Genomic DNA, 24,335 nt, shown 5'->3' on the forward strand with positions numbered 1-24,335 from the left:
GGAGACTTGAGTAAGTTAATGTAAAACCTGTCATGACATAAAGGAAACTTATTTCAGATCTTAAAAAACATGACTAAGAAAACCAGATGTATGGCTGTGGATTATGAGTTTGGTCACAAACCTTCAGACTGTGGAATTCTAATTCCATTTTTGGTTTTGGTTCTCTAGGGCTCTGAGCACAGATCAAAGGCCTCCTCTCGTTTTCATTTTTAATGGGTTACTGCTTAAAAAGTAAAACCTATTGCACTCCTGGGTCTTCCACAACACGACTCTCCTGTGAGCTGACCCCCAGCTTCCCCACAAAGAATCTGTGTGTGACCTGCGTGTTGACCAGCTTCTAGCCAGCATTGCTTCAATGCCTTCATCTGTATTCAAATTCCAATGTTCAGGACTTGGAAACTCACTAATATGAATACAAGTCCACCCTAGTATTCAGTATGGAGTTCTTAGGTGATTTCTATCTGAGATCTTCTTTGGCAGAGTCCCACCTGTTACTTCCTGCCAATAAGAAGGGGAAAAACACTTTGAGTTACCATGACTGCTTAACAAATATGTCTGGTCTAGGCATTTTGGCTAATTTTTCTCTGCCAAGTGACCTTAACTATATTCAGTCAGGACCCCCATTACCCAATTTTCTTCCTTAAATAAAGGAAATCACCGTCACAGAGATAAAACAAGGATATATATTCAATCAATTCACATTGAACAAACAAATTATTGCCTACATATCTACAACCTTCTTTCAAATACATAAAAGATATAAAACAAATAGAGCGAGATACTTGCTTCTAAGTGCTACAATCCTATTGACAATGTAATCCAGGACATCAGAACCTTAGAGAATAATGCAAAGAAAATAAATCACTCAAAATATCAGAAACAATAAGCATTAGGTTTATTTCTTACTCATTATTTGTCCATCATTGGCCAGTTGGGTGGCTTCACTTTTAACATACCCAACCAGAAGATCGGCCAAGGAAGGCCTCATTTCTATGCTTTCACAATTCCTAAAGTAAGAGCAAGAGGCAAGATGAATGTGTACTGACTCTTAAAGTTTCATTGACAAAAAGAAAAAGAAAAAAAAAGTCAAATGGACATGTCCAAACTCAAAGGGTGTATGGATGTGCAATTCTACCACCTGCCTGGAAAAACTAAAATATAAAGAGATCATTTATAGCATTACATTAATGCCTAGCATCAGGAGTAATTGCTAAGTTTGCAATGTAGATTTTGCATTATATGAAAATTGAGGGGGAAAAAAGAAGGATGATAGGCTTCAGAGGAAAAAGGAGAGACATGTGTCTTAAATTAGTGGTCAAGAAGGAATACATTATAAGCCTAATTTTAAGGGATTAAGTTAATGAAATATAACTTAACTTTTTTCAAACAAATGTTCAGGAGGGGTTGCAACTTGAATGAGTTTGGTCCCAAGGAATCTGACAGCAGCAAGGGAGTATACAGCTGGGAAAACTGGCCTGGTATAAGCAATCAGAGTGGGTGCTGACACTGTCTAAGACGAGTGGTCTCAAAGCATAAGGGTTGAGCACAATATCTGGAATTCTACTGAGAGGCAATAGATGAAGTCAAGCACTGTGGGGCACTGGGGAGCACGGTGGTTCTGGTAGTCTCTGATTGAACTGACACCTACTGTGGTAGATCAATAAGCAGGATGAACCCTCCCAGAAGCTGGACTGCTTCTAAGTCCTAGAATCCTATTGACTGGGTGGGACATGTTTCACCCAGGACAGCTGGTAGAACTCTCAGGTCTGAGGGCAGCATGAAGTGTTAAGGGGGAAACTCAGACAGAAAACAAATTAGAAAAAGAAGGAAAGCGCGCACGTGTGTGTGTGTGTGTGTGTGTGTGTGCATGCGCGCGCATGCATGTGCACTCTTCAATTAAAAAGATTTGTAAAGCCTGTGAAAGGACTAGTGTGGATGGTTTGTGTTCATGACGAGCAGACTAGAAAAGTCAGATCAAGAGAGAAATTCATGATAAAGAGCACATTTCAGGAATTAATCAAATAAACATGACTTTCCAGGGAGCAGCCTTGTGGTTGCTTTTGGAGTGCAAGTAGGATAATTAGGTTACAGTATTTAAGGATGTGTTTTTCTAAGGAAATCAAATGTAGTGAATTGAGTGTAAACAAGTGGGGGGAAGATGAAGAAAGACAAATCAGATGTCTTTGATGCAGAGGAGGAAGCCACTTTATAAACCCCTCCAAAATGTTCAGACACCACCAGTTGGGACAAGCACGATCTATACCAAGTATGAAGAAGCAAGGTGCTCATATAGCATCCCTGCGACCTTATGCAAGTAGCATTTTTGCAAGAGGACCCTAATTCTGCTAACTCTTATTATTTCCAAAATGCTCCAAATAGAACTGTGCTCTCTCTCTTTGAGTACCAGACATTACTTTATGTACATTTTTCCTCCAAAGGATACTACAGAGTCTGACCTATGCTCCTACAGATTATCTCCATTCAGTGACCCTCTTAGTTTCTGTTGACTTTTCTGTTAAAAGTCAGATACAGTCTCTCAGACCATCTCATACAATGACGGTAACCGTCAGTGTGCTTAATGTGCCATCAGACCTGTGGCCAGGTGGAGACAACATCCCCCAATTTGCTTGGCCTTGTATGCTGCATCAAGTTTCCAAAAGTATCTTTCTTCATTTCTCTTCAGAACCAGGTACTGAGTTATCCTCTCATCCCCAATCCGAATGTTGTTTTGTAGAAATAAATGCCTCACATGGCAAAATATTTTACTTTAATTTTTGTTTACATAATTTGTAAATCCCTATTAAATTTTAAAATGTGCACAAAATATCTAGGGCCAAACATGGGAATGTTATTTGTTCAATAAGCACTTATTGTGACATGACTTTGAGCTTGTTGGTTGAATAGATGTGAGGAATGTCATCTTTGCCATTGCATCCAGTGTGGAAATCAAATAAATGGACAAGTAGCTGTAATTCAGCAAATTCATTGAAAGAGGGGTGATGATTACACTAATAATGGTAGTGATGAAAGTAGTTAGAGCTTTCTATAAAGTCCCCAGCTACTGTAATGCAAGCCCCATATATCAAGCCCTCTGTGGTTCTAAGGTATAACTGTTTGGACATACCAGTTCCCAGAATTACATAGGCTACAATAAAGAATAATCATTTCTGCCCTAGTCGGTTTGGTTCAGTGTATAGAGCCATCAGCTGTGGACTGAAGGATCCTGGGTTCGATTCCGGTCAAGCGCACATGCCCTGCGTTGCAGGCTTGATCCCCAGTAGGGGCATGCAGGAGGCAGCCAATCAATGATTATCTCTCATCATTGATGTTTCTATGTCTCTCTCCCTCTCCCTTCCTCTCTGAAAAAAATATATTAAAAAAGAAAATAATTACTCATTTCTAACTTCTGTGTGAATTCTGCCCAAGCTTTATCAGATACATTTTAAATCTCCTTGTGCCTCAGTTTCCATTTGCCTTCATAAGAGAATACTGCTTTCTCTCTGACATGTGTCTGAATTAAGGGAGGCGGTGGGCTTACAGGGAAAAGGCTAAATCCAGATGCCTAAGGTTTTCAAGGGAGCAGCCATGCCTCTATGGCCAGTGCTTACTTACCTTCCATTGTTTCTTGCTTTGTTGTGCAGCTGGTTAAGGTTAAAACAAGAGCCTCTATGTTGGCAGGACTAGCGTGATAATCTTGACTGTGGAGGTTTATGACAAACAGAAAGAACAGGATAAATATGATTTATACACCAATGGTTGCATATTTTGGCTGAGATAAAAGATGAGAAGAGCACAATCAATATCCTGTATAATTGTTGATTAGTAGTAGTGTTCCTGGTAATTATATTCCTGAGATGGTCAGAAAAATTTTATTCCCCTAGAGAAAGCTTCTAGGGAGTTATTTCATCAAGTACATATATTGATACTATAAAATAAGAAGTATGGGATATAAAAATGAGAAAATCATTATTTAATCTTAGAGGTTTGTTGTTACTTCTTCTTTTTAAAATATTAACATCAATGAAATGGATGCAAAGATTATTCCTGAAAAAGAGAGTTGTCTGAGCTATTATTTGTTAACATCTTGGGAAGCTGCAATGAGGAATTCACCTTGTTCCATCTGGACATAAGCTGTCGGCATCTTAACTATTGTACCCCCCAAAAAATTGATGAAAGGCTTGTGAGAATGGGTTTTACTATAACGTAACGAAACAAAGATGGTAACAGAATTGTTCACTAAACCTAATGAAGCCTATAACCTCAAGGTTATCTGATGGGAGTTCTATCTAGAAGGAAGTCCTACATCCTTCCTTTCTTCCAATGGCTGGAGACCTATGAGCCATAAAATTCTACTGGGTAAGCATGGTGATTCCCTCTCTGACATTCCGACATAGTCTTCCTTAACTCCCACTTACCACACATTACCTGCTGTAGTGAAGAACCACTCACTCTACCCAGTGAATTTTGTGAACTCTAAACTCCAAGATCACCCATCGCCAGTGCATGTTCCAGGGCCATTATCCAGGCTCTTCCAGTGGAACCACTGGGCTTCCTATCCAAGCTATCTAAATTTCAGACAATTCCCATGTGATAATATTCATTAGACACTTATAATAAGCTTAACATTATACAGTCATGTGTCACATAGCATTTCATTCAACAACAAACCTCATATATAACAATGGTCCCATCCTATCTAATAAAGAGGGAATATTGCAAAGATGGCAGCTCCCACAGCCAATATGGAGGGTATATGCTAATTGACTGTCACACCCTCAAATATGGTGGCACCCACAGCCACAAGATGGCAGTGCCCAGTCCCCTCAGCCCCACTGGGGCGGCAGGTGTGCAGAAAGGTGGGCCCGCCCCTAGGCAGGCCCGGCCACTCTGTGTGCCTGCTTCTGGAGTCCCCCAGTCCCTCAGCCCCCCAGCTACCCAGGGCCATCCCAAGGTGCAGGCAAGCCTCAGGTGGTGGTTGCCCAGCCACTCAGGGCCGCCCAAGGCTCAGGTAACCAGGGCTGGCCAAGGCTTGTGCTGCCAGCAGTGGCAGCAGCAGAGGTGTGATGGGGGCGTTGCCTTCCCCTGATCACCAGGTCACCTCCCACCCCTGAGGGCTCCCAGACTATGAGAGGGGGCAGGCTGGGCTGTGGTACCCCCCCTCTAGTGTATGAATTTTCATGCACCGGGCCTCTAGTAAGATTATAATGGAGGTGAAAAAATCCCTTTTGCTAGTGATGTCCCAGCCATCATGACATCATAGTGCAACATATTGCTCTCATGTTTGTGGTGATGCTGGTGTAAGAAAACCTGTGCTGCCAGGATATAAAAGTATAGCACATATAATTAGGTACAGTACATGATACTTGCCAATGATAATAAACTATGTTACTGCTTTATGTATTTACTATACTATACTTTTTATTATTTTAAAGTGTACTCTTTCTACTTATAAAATAAGTTTGCTCTAAAACAGTATGCCTGTTATACTCACAGCAGCCTCAGAAATCTCGTGTTCATCATGTTTTTTGATCGCATCATTTTTTCTTGTGCTTGATTTAATCTTGTGTTATTTTGTACAGTAACATGCTGTACAGGCTTGTAAACTGGTATCAATAGGCTGTACCATATAGCCTAGGTATTCAATAGGCTATACCATACTCTATGATATTCACATAACAATAAAATCACCCAACAAGACATTTCTCAGAATGTATACCTGTCATTCAGCAGCACATGATGATAATAACACACATATGAATGAGACAAATTCCACTGGAGATGGCAAACACAATGCTAAAGAACAACAGAAATAGCAAGTGTGTGTTTACTCTATGGCTGGTGTTGTATAAAATACTTTGTGAACATTATTACATTTAATCTCCACAACACATCAATGAGAGATAGTTCGTATTTTTCATTCTTGATTCAGATGAGGAAATAGAGGCTAAAAGAGATTAGATCATTTGCAGAGTTATATGAGTAATCAATTTCAGGGTGATCAGATTCAGATCTAAGCGGTCTTACTGCAACCTGCTAACCATTGTGTATGTCTCTCTCACCATAGGCACCTCATCACAGGTAATGTGTCTCTTCTCTGTTTAGGGAGGTGACACCCCAGTGTTCCAATTTCACAATGTGATGATTCCATCATTCTGTGAGTGGGGACCACAGATTCTGGCAAACTTACTTACTTCAAACATGTCTCAAAAATCTCTAGTATAATTCTTTGGTTGAGCCCATCTGCTCCTCATCTTTGTCTGTAAGATATCATTGTCCTGTTTCCAGTTCTGAGCCACTTTATGGCATGGTGACCAGTAGTTGTTACTCACAGAGTCCACATGCCATCGGTCTCCTTTACATATTTATAAATATGGTCCATATTTCCTATCCAGCTAGAGTTGAGTGAGATAAATCATCAATTTCCAAAGCAACGTGGTCCTACTCACAGCCCAAGGACCCCAGAATCTCTCTGACTCTTAGAATTCCTCTTTTGGGGTCCCTGTCCTTTACACATAATCGTTAATCTAAGCCAAGAATTAAAATGCATCAGCATAGTTATGCTTCATGGATGTCCAGGTTATTTTACACTCTCGGTGGATCTTTACTAAAGTATTTCATTTCCAATCAAAGTGAAAACCACTTTCTACAGCAAATATGGAAACTTGCATCGCAAATGGAAGCCTATTCCATCCTAATTCCATCATGGGAATTCTTTCACCATTTGCCACCATAGCCTTGAATGTCCTCCCAACTATGCTTTGTGGGTAAAGCCCGTGAGAGGCATCTTCTGTGGCATGGCCAGGGAAGGCTCCATCAAGAAATAGACACCGTATGATGACCCCAATGCATCTTTGTTATTCTTCCATCACTAAACCTTACCTTCTTACCTCTGACTCTGATTACATATTTTCCTTCAGGGCTCTGATCATAGGGTCATGTGTCTAAGAAATCTCCTACATCCACCTTCTGTACACACAGTAGTTGACAGTGAACTTGTGTATAACCAATGGCTGATGTTAAGATGTTGGAGTGAAGTCCCTGGAAAACAGACAAATATAGGTTCATTAATTTGTTACTATACAATATGTCCAATATGATCTCTTCCTGCATTTCAGGAGCAGATCTGGGTTTGCAGGGGCTTGAGACCTATCAATTTGCATAGTCTCTTTAAGAAAAACAATACAAAACAAACAAATAACACAATATAATATTATGAAGAAAACATCAGGCACAAAATTAATATTTATGTGCATAATAAAAAATCAAGACAAATTATTTTAAGAGCTTAAAATCCCACAGATATTGCTATATACAGATATGAAGAATATTGATTTTTGAATATTTTGATATTTAAAATATTTTAAGTTTAATTGACATACTTATAAAATTAACTTTCTTCAAGTGTACAGTTTATAAATTCTAACAGGTGTAGATTCATGCAACTACTAACAAAGTAATGATATAGAACAGTTCACTAAACTTCCAAAATTCCCTTATACTGTCCCTTTATTATGTTAAACCCACCCCCAAATCCTAATCTTTCCATATAGTTTTAATTTTTCCAGAATGTCACACAAAAGTAATCACATACTATTGTAAACTTTTCAGGCCGACGTTTTCTACTTAACAAAATGCCTTTGCAATTTATACAAGTGGTTGTATATATCATTTCAGTCTTCTTTATTGTTGAGTAGTATCCCATTGTATAAATGTATTCCTATCTTATCTCTTATAATATATTTTCTACATTTTGTGACTGCACACTATTTTTAAGACAAATATTTTTATAATATTCTCTCTAACGTAATGTAAAATTGCATGGTTTAACATGGAGATAAAGAATAAAGTGTATTCCATTTGTGAGAGAAGAAAGGTGTAAAGAATAATCAGTACCCTCTATGGAAAAATCAACATTCTAAATAATGAATCCAATTAACATTGGAATTAATTAACACTGGAATTAGTTAACATTCCAAACTAACTAATCACTTTTGAACCAAATAATTCCACTTCTAGGCATTGATTTTGAGAAAATAATCAGTGAAGTAAATGATTATTTATGTACCAGGATTTACAAGCATTATTTATTAATGCAAATATTGTCAGATTTTTTAGTCACTATATTAGTTTATTAAAGCTACCATAACAACGTACCACAGACTGAAAGGCTTAAGCAACAGAAAATTACTTTCTCACATTTCTGGAGGCTGGAAGTTCAAGATCAAGGTGTTGGCAGAGTTGGTTTCTTCTGTCTCCAATTTCCTTAGCTTGTAGATGGCTAATTTCTCCCTATGTTTGCATGTGCCCTTCCTCCTGTGTACTCTGTGTCCTAATCTCCTCTTTTTATGAGGATATCAGTCATATTAGATTAGGGCCTATCCTAATGACCTCATTGTAGCTTAATTTCTCTTTAAAGACCTTATCTCCAAATACAGCCAAATTGTGATATATTGGGCCTTAGCATTTTAACATAGGAATTTAGAAGAGAAACAGTTTAGCCCATAATAGTCACATAATAGGAAATCCTTTAACATTATCATGTTACATGTTCTTTACACTCTGCAGTCACTAAGAATTATGATGTTTTATGAATACTTATTGGTGTAAGAAAATTTTCAAGGTAAAAAGTTACTTTTTAAAGTAGATTATACACTTATTTGAATATAATCCAAATTTTGTAAAATTATTTATGAAAGTAGATCTATATTATATATTTTAAATTAACCTAATGCTTGCCCCATCTGTTCACAAGAAACTATCACATATCTCTGCTGACTGTCCTCTGTAGGGGAGACTGCTATTTATTCTGAGTTGTGTAATCATGGTATTTAGCTTTCTCTTATGCTTTCTTGGTTTGAATATTTTTTTCTTTAGCAAGCATTTATTATTTTTCATCATTTTTAGATCAATAAATCACAGGAAAAACTGTCAACAAAGAAATAATAAAAGAGAAGCTCAATGGGTCAGAATAATATCAGTTTTAACATGTAAATTCGAAATTCTAAGTTTATTATATCATTTTTGCACTGTACAAGATAAGAAAATATGGTTTGTTTCCAGATGACAAATAAAGGTCCTGAGGTTTTCATTATTCCACATGTGGAAAGAGCCCATAACTGGAGGAGAGTCCACAGGAAATGATCAAGCCTAGGTCCAGTGTCTTCTTTGGAGGAAGTGAGAGCTCTAGCCACCATTATCCTAAAAGGAGAGCACGTGGGCATCTCAGTAGTTTTCACATATGTGATGGGTTGCCTCATGGAACAAGGATTAGGTGAATTTATTGAACTAGGTATCTGGAAGACAGAAAACTGAGGTCAATATTTTCTTAATTTTAATACAGTATTTTGGCCACCTACTATATATGCCAAACATCAATAAATGGTATAGAAGTAAATATCTGCTTAATAGATTTTAAAAGAACTTTATAGCAGCATTTAATAATAGAACAGGTTGTTTTTAATGTAGCAAGTCTCCCATCCTTAAAATGTTTTGAATGAGATTGTATGACCATCTTCCAAGGATGCAATATCAGAAGTTTCTGAATCCAAATAGCCTAGAGCAGGTTCTCAAACATGAGTATTGATCAAAATCACCCAGGGGTCTTGTTAAAGCCCAGATTCAGCATATAATTTCCATTTCTAAAATATTTCCAGAAGATGTTGATGCCACTGGTCCTTGCACCGCACCTGGAGAAGCAGTGGCGGAGGTGAAGGTATCCCAGAGGCCTTCTTCCTTCCAAAACCAGCAATTTTTAAGACAATAAATAGGAAAAAATGTCTTCCTCATCAAATGTATTTACCTCAGCTCCCTGAAAAGGGAAAGATGGCTAAGGGAAGAAAAGAAATACATGATCCCAAGTAGAAAATGCCCAAAGTGATAGACCTGTTTCAGAGGCCATAAGATGTTCAGAAGTCAGTTTCAAGGAAGCACACCCCCTACCCCCCAAAAAACACACAACAAAAAACAACAACAAACAATAACCCTGCTTCCACCTGGATAATTCTTGTAAAATGGTTTCAAATATAACTTTTTTTTCACAGTCCCCAATTACACTCTACACAGGTCTGAGATTTCTCTGCGAACACCTTAAAAAATGATACCTTTACTCCATGCAGGCAACAGTCTCTGGAGTCCAAGACTCCGTGTAAGTGATGTGTCGCAGCTGGTTTCGGGGCTGCGTTGAAAGCTTCAAGCTTTGGCACAGCCAAGCATTAACTCAGTATTAAGCAGAAGCTTTGACACAGGAGACTACAAACTTGGATGGATTAAACACACATTTTGAATATCTCACAAAATACTAGCAGTAAAGGGGATACAGAGACTTTTTAGAAGAGAGAGCAAGAGGAGAAAATGAAAAGCATGCAAGGCAAATGGGCAAAGACATGGGTCTGGAAAATCCTGTCTGTCTCACCTTCAGCTCCCGTCAGACCCGGCTGCATTTATATCCACCTTCTCAACAACAATGGTTCTTTGAGATTTTAGCCTACGTGTGTATCATTGGAACATAGTAAAAAAGTTATTTGTAATATGGCAACCTCTAATCTAGCATCTTTTATTTACGATTCAAGCCAACTACAGGCCAGCTTCTGGCCCCAGAAGAGGAAAAAAAAGTCACCATACAGTAGGCATTCAGTATATTCACATAAGTTATTAAAATGTAGTACATATGAATGCATCTTCTAGTTCCATTGTGCTTATAAGTTTTTCACAACAATTTTGCAGACATTAACTAATTTGATTCTTAGCCACAATCCATGTGTTCAGTCAGGATTATCATACCATTGCCCAGAAGGAGAAAAATTAATATTTGAAGGATTTTGGTTTTTTGGCCTAAAGTTATACAGAAGATTATATTAGGTGTCAGGGCAAGATTCCAGTTTAACTAAAACCAAGTTCTCAGGCTTTTTCTTCACTATGCATAACCAGATATCCTTAGTACAAGCATTGTAAATAAATTTCACTCGTGTCTTTATGTGTCAATTCACGTCATAAGAGCCTTATTAAAATTCTAAAGAATCTCTTCCTGGAAATCTAACACAATAGTAATAAGGAAAATAAGGTGCTATTCTATACCAATGTTTTAATAATGTAGAGATTTAAAAGATATCCTTTAGAGTTTTCCCCAACTAGTTTACTAGAATTTCACTCCAAATCCAAAGTAAATTTATCAGTTAATATTGTTGGTTTATTTCTTTCTCCTCCCTTCTTCATTCCCTCCCTTCCTCTCTTACTCCTTCTCTCCTATCTCTTCCTCTTTGGAAGTGGTGTTATGGGAGTGGAGGTCTGGTGAACATTAAGCAACCCAAGTGGATTTAAAAAAAAAAAGATCATGTCAGTACATTTTCAACATAACCCTGTGTTAAATAAGCAGCCTCACCAATAAAAGAACATGTGGGATTGGGCATATATATTATGTCTACTTAGACTATATCTACAAATTCTAACATAATTATTTGAAGGTATTAATTCATCCAGTCATCTATGTTTTTACTGACCGAATACAACCATCAATTATTTTTTAAATCACTAAACTAGAGGCCCAGTGCACAAATTAATGCACAGGTAGGGTTCGGCTGGCCCACCTTGATTGGGCTGGGCCAGCGGGGGGGAGGGGCCACAGGTGGTTGGCAGGCCCCGTGGTTGAACTCCAGGTTGAACTCCCTGTTGAGGGGACAATTTGCATATTAGCCTTTTATTATATAGGATTGCTTTAGGAATTGTCTAGATATTATGCTGATACAGCCCAAGATCCATTTTCTCTTTCATAATTCTTCAACTTCCTAAGAGTATTTATTAAGCATCTACCCCTAAGTTCCTCAGTAAGAAAGACAGATGATATGGTCCTGGTTTTCAAGATATTTAGAGAGTGGGGAGAAGACACATATATTTCAACAAAATGTGTGCCACAAATTATTACAGATATAACAATAGAAGCTTATATGGGAACAAGTTCTGCCCAAAGAAAAAGTGGTCAATTGTATCTGGGCATGCTAAGAAAACATGTGCGGTAGATGAAGTATTTTAATAAAGACCTTTAAGTAAAAGGAGATCCAACAAGATACAGCATGTATTCACACAGATTTGATTCATAGAAGTCCAAGGGGTAATACACAGTGTCTCTCTAGTTAATCTTAGCAAAGGAGGAAATGCTAGTAGAATTTTAACACAAGCTAGATGACCAATGATCTAGAGTGCTTCTCTCTGTATATACATCCTAATGAGTTTAGACAGCTGCCATCTTCTTGCCTACCTTTACTTAGAAGTTGGTGGACACATCTGATATTGCCACAATATTGCAAAAGTATTAAAACGGAAAGGAGTAAACTTAAATGCAGTTGGGTTATTTTAGAATGAATTCATTCCATAATTCTGCTTCTTTACCCCGTGAAGCTAAAACATTATTTATTGTTATATTAAAAAGCTCAGTCTGTGGCAAATCCAATGATTCCCGCTAGACAAGCCTACCATGATTAGTATGATCCTCAGGGAGACTAAAGCCACTGGGAAAGGAGGTAACTGGCTTCAAGGAGGATTGGCAAGTGATTGGAGTTGAGCAGCAGGGTGTGTAGGAAGCCCACAGAGTGGGCACGGTAAAGCCTGGCAGCAGAGTCCTATTCCTGGCCACTCTGTAGACCTTGGTAACACTGGGAAGAACAAGACCAGGTCTAGGGAATTGGTTAAATAATTAATATGTGCTTATTCTGTTTGTGTAGCACCCAATCGAGTCTGAGGAGTGATTTTAGGAGGTAGAGCTGATGCCCCATTTTGTAGGTAAGGAAACTGGTTCTCAGGAAAGTTAAAGAAAGAGAACAGTTACTGGAGCAGCAGTAAAGCTAACCATGCTGAGTACCTGAACTGCATCCCAAAGCTTCCAAAGTACCCTGTGACAAAAACTCAAAAACTGGCCATCTGGAGCTATGTCTCCAGCTATGAAGATGTGCTTGTGTGCACAGAATGTGTGTGTGTGTGTGCTTGCACGTGTGTGTGTGTATGTGTTTCTGTATGTGTGTGTCAGAGAGGAATAAGAAGTGGGAAAGGGGAATGGTTATGATTAGGTTATTACATTACCCTTTAAGATCTTAAAACACTGCATTTATGACAATCATATTGTGATCTGTCTACGAAAAGATAAAAACATGGAAGCCTAATCTCCCTAGGTTTAGGATGCAATTCTGTCTCTGGAATATCAAGTAACAGTATCGAAAGCAAAGGCTGCCTTTGACTGAGGATGCTGTGGGGAACAATTTTCCACTGCACGTTAGCGTATCTGCAATCAAAGTCTGTGTGTACCTGCAATTTCTTTTTAATCCCTTCACTTCTTTCTTCCTCTTTTTCTTCATTGTGCCCACACTTTTCCCGCCTCCCTGCCATCCCCCAAAACACTTTTCTCTCGCCTATGGAGATGAGAACCAAAAGGAAATTGATGCAGTGGCGAGTTTAATATGACATTTGAAAAGTGACTTTTTGATTTTCAATTAACCTTGCACAAAGAGGAAATATTGAAATTCGCCCCTTTGTTCTTGACGGGATCTGCAGGCAGGCTGGTTGGTACCAAGCACTGAATTGGGTTTGGGGTGGGGCAGTGGGGAAGGAAGAGGCAGGAGAGTAAGAGAGAACCTGGCACCTATGAAAGCTCTCGGCTTCTGTTTGCACAAAATGAGACAAGACTGGCCTGTAGTAATTACTCTCCGAAGGGGAAACAGGTAAGGGAGAAAATGCTCTTGTCATTTGTGTGACTTAATTGTATGCTTTTATGAGCCTTCTGGCTGGAAGGATTAAAGTTACTTTTAATAACACTTCCTTTTAGAAGGAATTTGATTTGAAGTTTCCCAGCAGGGCCCCTTCCCAATCCAGGTGCCCCTTCCCAATCCAGGTGCCCCTCCTCCTTCCCCCTTTAGTCAACCCTCTCCCATTGTTCTGCTTCTAGGAAAAGATGTTTACACCACAGCACTCTAGGTGAAGTTAACTCTGGAGTTAGGTTTCGTTTCCTCTGTCGGATTTTCTGTAGGGTCTCTACTAGGCGGTATCCTTCCTTCCTCTTTGCAAGAGGGAATATTTTAAATGATGGGTGGAAGATAAAGCCCCCTGATGCCCTGGACCCGGTTAAGCTGCATGGGGTGACCAGCTGTTGACAGTGACCAAGTTCCTTAAACACGGGCATGGCATGTTAATAAGGCACAGTCTGGTTTCACTGATGCACCCTGTTGATCTGCTTCCTCCCCCCCTTTCTGTTCCTTGCAGGTCTGTCCCTCCCAACCTAGCTGTTAGCTGTTGCTCTCTTTCTTCCTTTTGCTGTTTTTGTCTGCGTTTCCTCTTGCTCCGTGGCTTCCACCCTGTAGTCCCTGGCTGGGCGGGGCCTGGTGGCATGGGCGGGGGAGGTGGGGGGACTACAGCAGGCGAGGGGTGGGGTCTGTGTTGGGCATCACCTGGAATTCACTGGGCAGAGCGGTCCGCGGGCGGGGCAGGGACAGAGGGCACTTTGCTCTGCTCAGCGTCTGCAGGCGGGAAGGCTGCATCTCATCCCTAGATGGCAGCAGGACTCTGAGGCTGGCGCAGCCCTCAGCAGCCCTTCTGGTCTGTTTTCCTGAACAGATTGCCAGGGGATATGGGGGCTAAACAGCCCGGCGCCTCCCCAGAGTGCAGGTCAAGCAGAAGAGCAAGCTGGACAGACACAGCTGGCGGGGCCTCGGAGGTCAGATGCTGTAGCTCAGACTCCATATCCTCTCTTAGCACATGGGCGTTTAGAGTGTGTTAATAAAAATTAAAGAGGGGAGTTCAGTCACTTGGAGACTGCGTCTTGTAAAGACCAATGATTCTGGATGGTGACAAAAATCCTTGTGGCCTGAATGCGCGCACACACACACACACACACACACACACACACACACACACACCATGCATGAACTTCTGGGCAAACACTTGCTTTCCTCCCTCCCTGGGATCAGAAGGGCCCTGCAGGGAGGCGGCAGGATCCCAGGACTGAGACCTCCGTCCCAGCTTCTGGCAGTTCTGTACACTGTGGGTGAAGGTTCTTTGCGTCCCTACAGCTCAGTTACGCCAGATAGAAAACTGGGGTGATTACAGCTCGCAGCTCTGTGTACATACACAAATCGTAAGGATTATCAAGAGGAACAAAGACTGGAAAACTCACTTAGGCAGAACGGTCTCAGTGCTGCAGCCTTTGACTTCGCATAGGAATTTTCCTTCCGAGGATACATCCATCCACAGGGCACACAATACTAACTGTGACCAACCAGAAACTATGTATTTGAAAACAAAGGGCAGAGGTGGCTTCACAACTTGAAAGCTGGGGACCTTGATCACTAAACCAATTCGAGTGTCTGCACCCAGGCCCACAGTTGACCTGTCCTCACCTGGAAATCCTATACCTGGGAACACTTTACCACCAGACACTACACACGGCAGACCCGAGGAAGGGTCTCGGGATGAACTAGGAAAGGCAGACTACTCCGGTGTGTGGTATTTTGGAGAACACACTATGAGTCGGGAAATTTTCTCACCAAGGCTAACTCAGAGAGAAAAAGAGATATATTTTTAATTGCATTCCCTCATAATATAGTACATTCTCTTGTTTGCCAGGACTTCTATCTCTTCCTAGCATCATGGAAACCTTTGTAACAAAAGGGGCAGGGGGGATGAAAGCTTCTTGGGGTCTTGTTTCCTTGATGCTCCTGATCCACAATTTCAGCAAATATACCAGGACAAGAAACACCCTCTCCTGCCCCTGGTCATGAAATATGTATAAAATCGTAACTAACCTTGATTCTGGACACCAAATAAAGTACATTTTCACAGTCTACAACTTTGTTTATTGGGGTTTTCCAGCCCCAGAGCAAAGCGGTTCCAAAGTAATATTAAGGTGGCAAGAAGGCGTGGGGCGGGGGGCAGCAGGAACATATGAAACAAAAGTCTAGCCATAGACAGTTACTCTTCCTCAAAAATAATCATGCCAGGTCATGTGGCAGAAGGCAGAATAAAAAGATTTCTGTCATTTGGGTTCTATCCTGCTTTGTTTGAATATTAGACCTAATTGGTGTCATTATAAGACCCCTGTTGTATCAGTCACCATATTTATTATCTCAGTACTTCCGGCACTATCATAGTATAATATGGACTTGTCACATAACCTCTTATAGCCCTCTAATAACCACTCCCCTGGGCCAGTTCTCCCATAGCATAAAGTCCTCCACTCACTTCAATGGTCCCCTGCACTCTCCTGGAAATTGGCTTCCCATGCCCCTCACCCAGCTTTTCCCATTAACTTTGCCAGCCTGAACCCCAAGGTTGATCTCTGAATCATTTCAGACCCTCTACCTTCTCTTCTGAAAAATGTTGAGAATTTCTCATGGAGAGATATGGGGAATAGATCAACACTGTAATCTACATTCCCTCCTCCCAGAGCCAGAGAACAAGACATTGTTGGTGAAAATCACCCAGCTTTCCTTATTGTCACTGAGTTACAGCACACAGTCTTAGATGGACCTTTTATGTTGTCTGATATTTTATTTACTCCCAGATGTTTATTAATTGCTGGTTATTTTGTTTATTTTCCCCCAGTTATTTATTTTTTTTCTTTCTGAATGTCTTTACTGAGTGTGCCCGAACTTTTGGGCTTCTAGATTCTCACCTCCAAAGACCTTTCCCTACAGCAATAGAGCCCCTCAAATGCTTCACAGAAGAAGTAAAGCCTTTAGGTAGAATGGACCTCATTTTATGCTCCTAATCTAAATGTTTATCAAGTTGTGATCCTCTATTTAACCTCTGGTCTCAGGAAAGCAAGGCCCTTCATCTGCTTATAGGCACCCCTCCCAGGAATTCACTTAATCTTTGTTCATTTTCTTCTCTCTCTCTCTCTCTCTCCTGTCTTTAACCACTCATTTACCTTCCCTAATTTCCTTTTCTTTCTCTTCACACTTACTTCTCATAGGTGCATCAAACATCAGTGATATTCTGTAGATGCCAGTGGTGCTGAGTACACATAGGGGGAGAGGCGCACTCTCTAGTGCTCTCCAGGCTTCTTTGTCTTTGTTCATGTGTGTCTCTGAGCTGCACAATGACTTATCTACACCTTTTTTTAATTTCTGATTCTTGCTTATACTTTAAGATTCAGGCTCAGGGACCATATCCTATGAAATAAGTTTTCCTTAACATCTGAACAATCTAAGTCCTCTTCCTTTATTTTGCTCTAGCAGAGAGCCTATACCTTTATCATAACCATTACACACTGATTTTTTCTCATTGTGTGTGAAATTTCTATTTAACACACTAGAATATGAACTCTTCAAAGGCAAAAAAAAGGTGCCTTATTCATTTTTTTGTACCAGATGCAGTCCCAGGCACAGAGTACAGTGAATCCGTGAGTACTGTTGTTTCATTTATTGTCATTTCATTCATTGTCGTTTCGTTATAATGTTGGTGAGATGCTGAAGGAATCTAACTCTTGCTTATATCAATTAGCCTATGGTAAAATTGGTCTTGTTATACATTGTTTGACTTATGTTACAGAATCTCTCAATGACATTAAGTGAGGACTTTATTAAACTTTGTTTTAGACGTATCAGTCTTATTACCATCTATACCTCTTGGCTTGTAAAGAAAATGTTTGCTCACATCTCCTCAGTAGAATAGAGAACTCTCTGAATTCTATTCTTTATCATCTGACCTCTCTCCTCACTTCAGCTGTTTGGACTGCCCTGAGTGCTAATTTCATGGCCAGGCAATCTAATTAGTCAATGATCTATAAGAAGGCCTGATACAAAAAGTTCTTCCAAAACAATCATGATGTGGTCAAAAGTCATTTCAAATTTGAAATGGATTCTGTAGAGAGAATGGAAGCAGAAACTTCCAGGTCATTCAGTGTGGCTGTAAATTAATTATCATAATTGATTGGTGTTTACTATAAGTCAAGAAATCACTATATCATTGTCCCAGTCTGTGGCCTGTCTTCTTATTCTCTTGAGATTGCTTTTTTTCAGAGCATAACTTTTAATTTTATTAAAGTCCAGTTTATTCATTATTTCTTCAATCGATCATGCCTTGTATCTAAAAAGTTATTGCCATACCCAAATCCATCTAACTTTTCTCTTAATTTATCTTCCGGGAGTTTTATAACTTTGTATTTTACATTTAGGCCTATGTTCCATTTTGAGTTAATTTTTTTGAAGAGCATAAGGTCTGTGTTTTTAACTTATTTTTTTGCACATGGATGTTCAATTATTCCAGTACAGTTTGTTAACAACACTATCTCTGCTCAATTATATTTTCTTTGCCCCTTTGTTAAAGGTTACTTGAATATTTCTGAACTCTCTATTCTGTTCCACTGACCTATTTGTCTATTCTTTTACCAATGGCACACTGCTTTGGTAATTATAGCTTTACAGTAAGTCTTAAAGGAAAGTAGTGTCAGTCCTCCAATTTTATTCTCTTTCAATATTGTGTTGGTTACTCTGGATCTTTTACCTCTCCACATAAACTTTAGAATCGGCTTATTGATATGCACATGAAAACTTACTATAGTTTTGATTGAGATTGCATTGAATCTATAGACCACATTGGCAAAAACTGACATCTTGACAATAAAGGTCTTCCTTTCCATGAACATGGACTATCTTTAAATTGATTTTAGTTCTTCGATTTGATTCATCAGGGTTTTTGAGGGGTTTTTCTCATATAAATCTTGCACATATTTTGTAAAATGTATATCTAATTATTTCCTTTTTTGGAGAGTTAATATAAATGGTATTGTGTTTTTGATTTTATATTCTACTTGTTCATTACCAATGCATGAGAAAGTAATTCATTTTTCTATATTAACATTGTATTCTACAATCTTGCTAAAATTGTTTATTAGTTCCAGGAGATTTGTTGTCAATCTTTTCAGATTTTCTACATGAACAATTATGTTATCTGTGAACAAAGAAAGCTTTTATTTCTCTTTCCAATCTGTTTAATTTTTATTTTCTTGTGTTATTTCATTAGCTAGACTTCTATTTTGATGTTGAAAAGGAGTGGTAAAAGGGATTATCCTTGCCTTGTATCTGATTTTATTGGGAAAGCATCAAGTTTTTCACAATTAAATATGATGTTAACTGTATGTTTTTAAAAGAAATTATTTATTAGGAGTCCCCAGTGGCATTTCTAGCAATGCAAACAAAACAAAACATTATTTGTGATTTCTTTAATATATAACATAGATAAAATAGGGTTTGAGTGAAATAGGTTGAACATCCATATTTAAATGGTGTTCGTTAATAAATCACTCTTAATGGAAGAAATGTATTTGGTTGGGATATGGAATGATTTTATACGTGTTATCAGTACATAGATATGAAAGATAGAGATGTCTATTCATTTTAAGTCAACACAATCTTGTTAAATTTTGTGAGGGCTCCAAAGATGAAGCATGATCACTAACCTGGATGAGAATATATATTTCTATGAAGGTTATGCAATATGTATCCAAGTCAAAATGTGTCATGTCATGAGTAGGTGTCCTTTCTCTTGCCTCTTCACCTGTCATTCAATCTCTTTTTTACCATACTAGGGATGGTGAATTTCACTTCTTTCTTCAGAAATGCCACGTCTTTCCTGCCTTGGGGATTTTCAGACCTGATGTTTTCTTTCCACAAAATACTCAGTCCATCCTTCTAAAACATCAACTGCCTGCCACATACCCTAGCCCCACAAAAATACACACACTCACTCACATAAATGCTCTGGATATATCTAGATATTTTCCAGAGCTTACATAAAATAACACCTCCCAAGTACCTCTACTATTTACTATCCTAATACTCTGCTCTTTGACTTTATAGAATTTGTAATTATGCATAAATTTGCATATATTTGTTTAATGTCTGGCTTCTTGGTGGTCAAAAAAAGAATAAAATTAGCTTGTTTTATTCTTTACAATATGTTGAATAACTAGACCTATTCTATGTATATGATAGATGACATTTGTTATATGAATGGATATAAAAATAATGTCTACTCTCAAGCTTAGTGAAGATGATGTTCATATTAAAGTGGCTGCATTTAGGCTGAAACTTGAAAATTGAATAGAATTTTTATAGGATGAAGACTTAAGGAATTAATAGTCCCACTATGCTCTACACTATCTAGACCATGAGTCAAGTATTTTATAAAGTTATGACTGCCACTTTCAAAAATGGACATTGATACATGGGACTGTGCAGAAAGAAAAGCAACCCACATAGTAAAGTGCAAGACATACTAGACGTGACGTTGTTGAAGTAGTTGGATGCTTAGCTAAGGAAGAGAAGGAGACATGTGATGGCAGTTTCCCATCATGTTACCCATGTGAGAGAAAGAATAAAAGTATTTTTAAGCTCCAAATAGTTTAACAAAAGACTGATAGAAATTATTGGGAGATAGAATGGAGCTCAACACGTGAAGACATCTGAAGAGTATAGTGAGTAAAACGTAAAATAGGCTGTTCTGTTATATATTGGATCCCTGAAACTGTAGTGGTTCATATGAGGACTGTGTGACCTTCTGCCTAAAGTTATAGAGGGGGGCATTGAATCAGGTGCAAGATGCAAGTAGGTGATCTGTAATCGCTCCTCAAACTCTTATTGGCTCAGAGTGGCAGAGATGATATGTATGCCTTGCTCAATTGTCTCACTTGTAAAATAGGGATGATACTAATAACAATAACAATAGTAATAATAATAATAAAGTTAATAATAATTCGATGAATTGCTGAGAGTATTGAATGAGAAAAGTATCTTATAAAATGCTACTGTAGATTATGTGGAATACAGAGATGAATCAACAATGATGACTAACATTTAATAAGCACTTAGTAGGATTAAGCACTGTGCTAATTGTAGTTTGCTCCATAAATAATTATCTTGTTGAATTGAATGCATTAAAATATTGTTGATATTGTTTCATAATAAAATAAATGAATGTTCTTGCTTGAACGACAATTATATATCTTAGATTGTGGTGGGTCATTCTGATTTTCTCTTTTCCACTTGGTGTGCTCACTCAATAGAGGGGCCATGTACTGAAGTCCTCCATCACTCAGCACTGAGAAAAACTATAAACACACCATGATTGCTCACACTTTCACATACAGGAATTGTATATTGCATTTCAAAGTAGAAATCAGCCCATTATTCAAAATATTAAATAGGAATTGGTAGAACTTGGTTCTAGTCACCAATGTGTCATTAACTAGTTATTGCCATCTAACCTCATGGGATGTTTTTGGAGATGAGAAATGAGAATTACTTATTTTGTCTACTTTATTTCTATTATCTGGTTTGATTCAATATCTGTTTCTCCTTAAAAGATGATTCTCTGATAGAACTGAACATTTTAAACTTTAGGCTCATTTTAAATGGGAATCTAAAGAGCCAGTAAATGAATCCTAGGACTGAGGGATTGGTATGGGAACACATTTATGCAAATGTAATACAAAGATTAGATTGGAGAGAGTGGAGTGCCTTAAGAACAGAAATTATAAGACAAGGGAAGCAATCAATTTTGAGAAAACTCTCTTCCTCATTGGGCAAAAGACAATAGGATTTCTTACAGATAAGGAGTTCTGTGGTTATATGTAATTTTTACCTATTCTCTTGTCCTGGTTAGAAAATAAATATAAGCATAGAAGCCTCAGCCACCCTTAGCTTTTAAGCTATTTTATAATTTTCTTGCTAAGACACATGCCATGATTATGCAGGGGCATGGAGGGGAGTTTTGGGGTACCAGGAGGTTCCTGAAAAGTTTTAGCAAAATGCCAAAAAAGTTTAATTCATAACTGTTCTCATTGTGATAAGTCCCCTGCAGCCTGATTACAGAACCACTGTTAGAATAAGAAGTCATTAAGTACAGTTGGCGGGGGGGGTGAAGGGGAATGGTAAGATGCCTGGATATTTGAATAGAAGTGTACGCAATGAACAAGAAGAAAGAAAAGGGAGAAGACAATTGATTATAATTGTGCTTTTTTTTGTATGCAAGAAACGTCATCTTCATAACACTCCTATAACTTACGTGTTACTCTATCATCTATGATAATAAAAGCGTAATATGCTAATTAGACTGGATGTCCTTCCAGATATCCTTCCTTCCAGACAAAGCCGCAGTGGGCGGGGGACATGGCAGAGGTGGCAGAGGCCCCCTGACTGTGGCTGCAGTGGGCAGGGGCCAAGGCCAAGGCCCTTGCACAAATTTTGTGCATCAGGCCTCTAGTTTATAATAAGAGGAAACTGAAGGTCAAGAGGTTAAATATTTCCCCCAAATCATGCTGCTGCTGAGGAGCAGAGGTAGAATTTAAGCAAAGACCTGCCCACATGTTATTCAATGTAATATTATCTTAATACTTTTAAACAACTATGCATAGTTGTTTCAATATAAATTTCAATTGCTGTATAAAAAGCCAATGAATTTTTATATCTGAATTAAAAAGAAACTTTAAAAAAAGTTGCAGTTTTAGACTATAAAACAACTACTGAAGTATTCCCTATAGTCTAGTAGCAGAATTATCTAATTACCAATCAAAGTACAAGACAGAAAATAAATTGAGCAAATTTATATTTTTGGTTTATTTTCATCCCCAGCTCAATCTGGTTGTTGGTATCAGAGATAGGTTATGGAATTATTATAGACTTCCAAATCTTAAAACATTAAATCTGAAATGTATCTAAGAATCTAGTTATAGTCCCAACTTAACAATTTACAAATTAAGACAGTGAGTCTCAAAGAAGCTAATTGCCTCAAACACAGTGACACCTATAGTTATAGAATCAGCATGAGAACTCTGAAGGGCATTTATTTATTCTGCAAATATTTATGGAGAACCAACCATGTGACAGATACTTTTCTTGGCACTGAGCACACAATAGTGGATAATAAAGGCAATGGACCTGTTCAACTAGAAATTTGCATTTTATTCTTAATGCATTATGACATTTTTAAGATTTTAACCAGGGGATACATGATCCTGTTTACAATATTTACAGACTACTTGGGCAATTGTGTGAGAGAATGGACCAAGCGGGAGCAGGAAGACTCTAAAACACCCAGGAGGCAGGTGACAGGAGATCAGCACATGAGGTTGGCAGAAACAGGATGAAGAGAACAGATGGACAGATCTTGGTTATGATTTGATATCAGAGTCGGAAGATCTTGCTTGTGCATTTGATGTCTAAAGAGAAAGAAAGAGGGGAATCGAGGGTGCCTTTTTTTGGGGGGGGATGGGGATTGAGCAATAGGGTTGGTTAGTTGGTGGAATAATTATCTAGAGCAGATAAGACAGACTGAGGAAAGAAGTGACTGAAGGTGAAGGATGGGAAAGGTATAGAAAAGTTCTGTTTTGAACATAGTAAATTTGAGATGCATATTAGAAATCCCTTAGAGATATTCTCCTGCAGATGGGAGAAGAGGTCAAGGCTGGAGAGACATTATCATATAGATGAATTTGAGGCCATGGGAGTAGATGATATTATACCTATGGAGGGGAGATAAAGGATCCCAGGAATGAGCCTTAGGGCACTTCAACATTTTGAGAGCAGTATTTTTCCTTAAATAAATGTCTTTCTATTTAACTAGTAGATTTAATTTTAGAAGTTTTCTATTTAAGAGTAGTTAAGCCAAAGCAAAGCAACCATTATTTTTTTCCTTGAAATCTTCTCCAATCCCCATGACCCCAAAGGTCACATATTGAGGTATAAGTAAGTTTAATAAAATAAATATAAAAATACACACACAGTTACACAATTTGTTTAAGAGTGGAATTTTGGTTGTTACTTAGTGCTTGATAGCATTTCTATCTGTCTTTGGACATCACATGTCATTCAGGCTTTCCCATAATAGGCTGTGTCTGTACATGTTATTGTATCTTTCCAAACTCAGAAGGAAATGTTATGGTGTATGAACTGTGCCAGGGTTCTTGTTCCAGTATTAAGAAGGGCTCAGCAATCTGGAGAAGGCTGTGTGTAGATTAATAAAGACTCCAGAAACAGAATATAATTTTGAAAGGCATTGGGGGTCATAGGAGCCTAGCAGAAGGAGCTAAGTTCTAAGATCTAATGTCTAAGGTCTAAGGCAGCGGTTCTCAACCTGTGGGTCATGACCCTTTTGGAAGTCGAACGACCCTTTCACAGGGGTCGCCTAAGACCATCAGAAAACACATATATAATTACATATTGTTTTTGTGATTAATCACTATGCTTTAATTATGTTCAATTTGTAACAATGAAATTGGGGGTCACCACAACATGAGGAATTGTATTAAAGGGTTGCGGCATTAGGAAGGTTGAGAACCACTGGTCTAAGGTCTAAGGTCT

This window comes from Myotis lucifugus, unplaced genomic scaffold (genome assembly GCF_000147115.1).
Source record: "Myotis lucifugus unplaced genomic scaffold, Myoluc2.0 scaffold_16, whole genome shotgun sequence".
NCBI lineage: Eukaryota > Metazoa > Chordata > Mammalia > Chiroptera > Vespertilionidae > Myotis > Myotis lucifugus.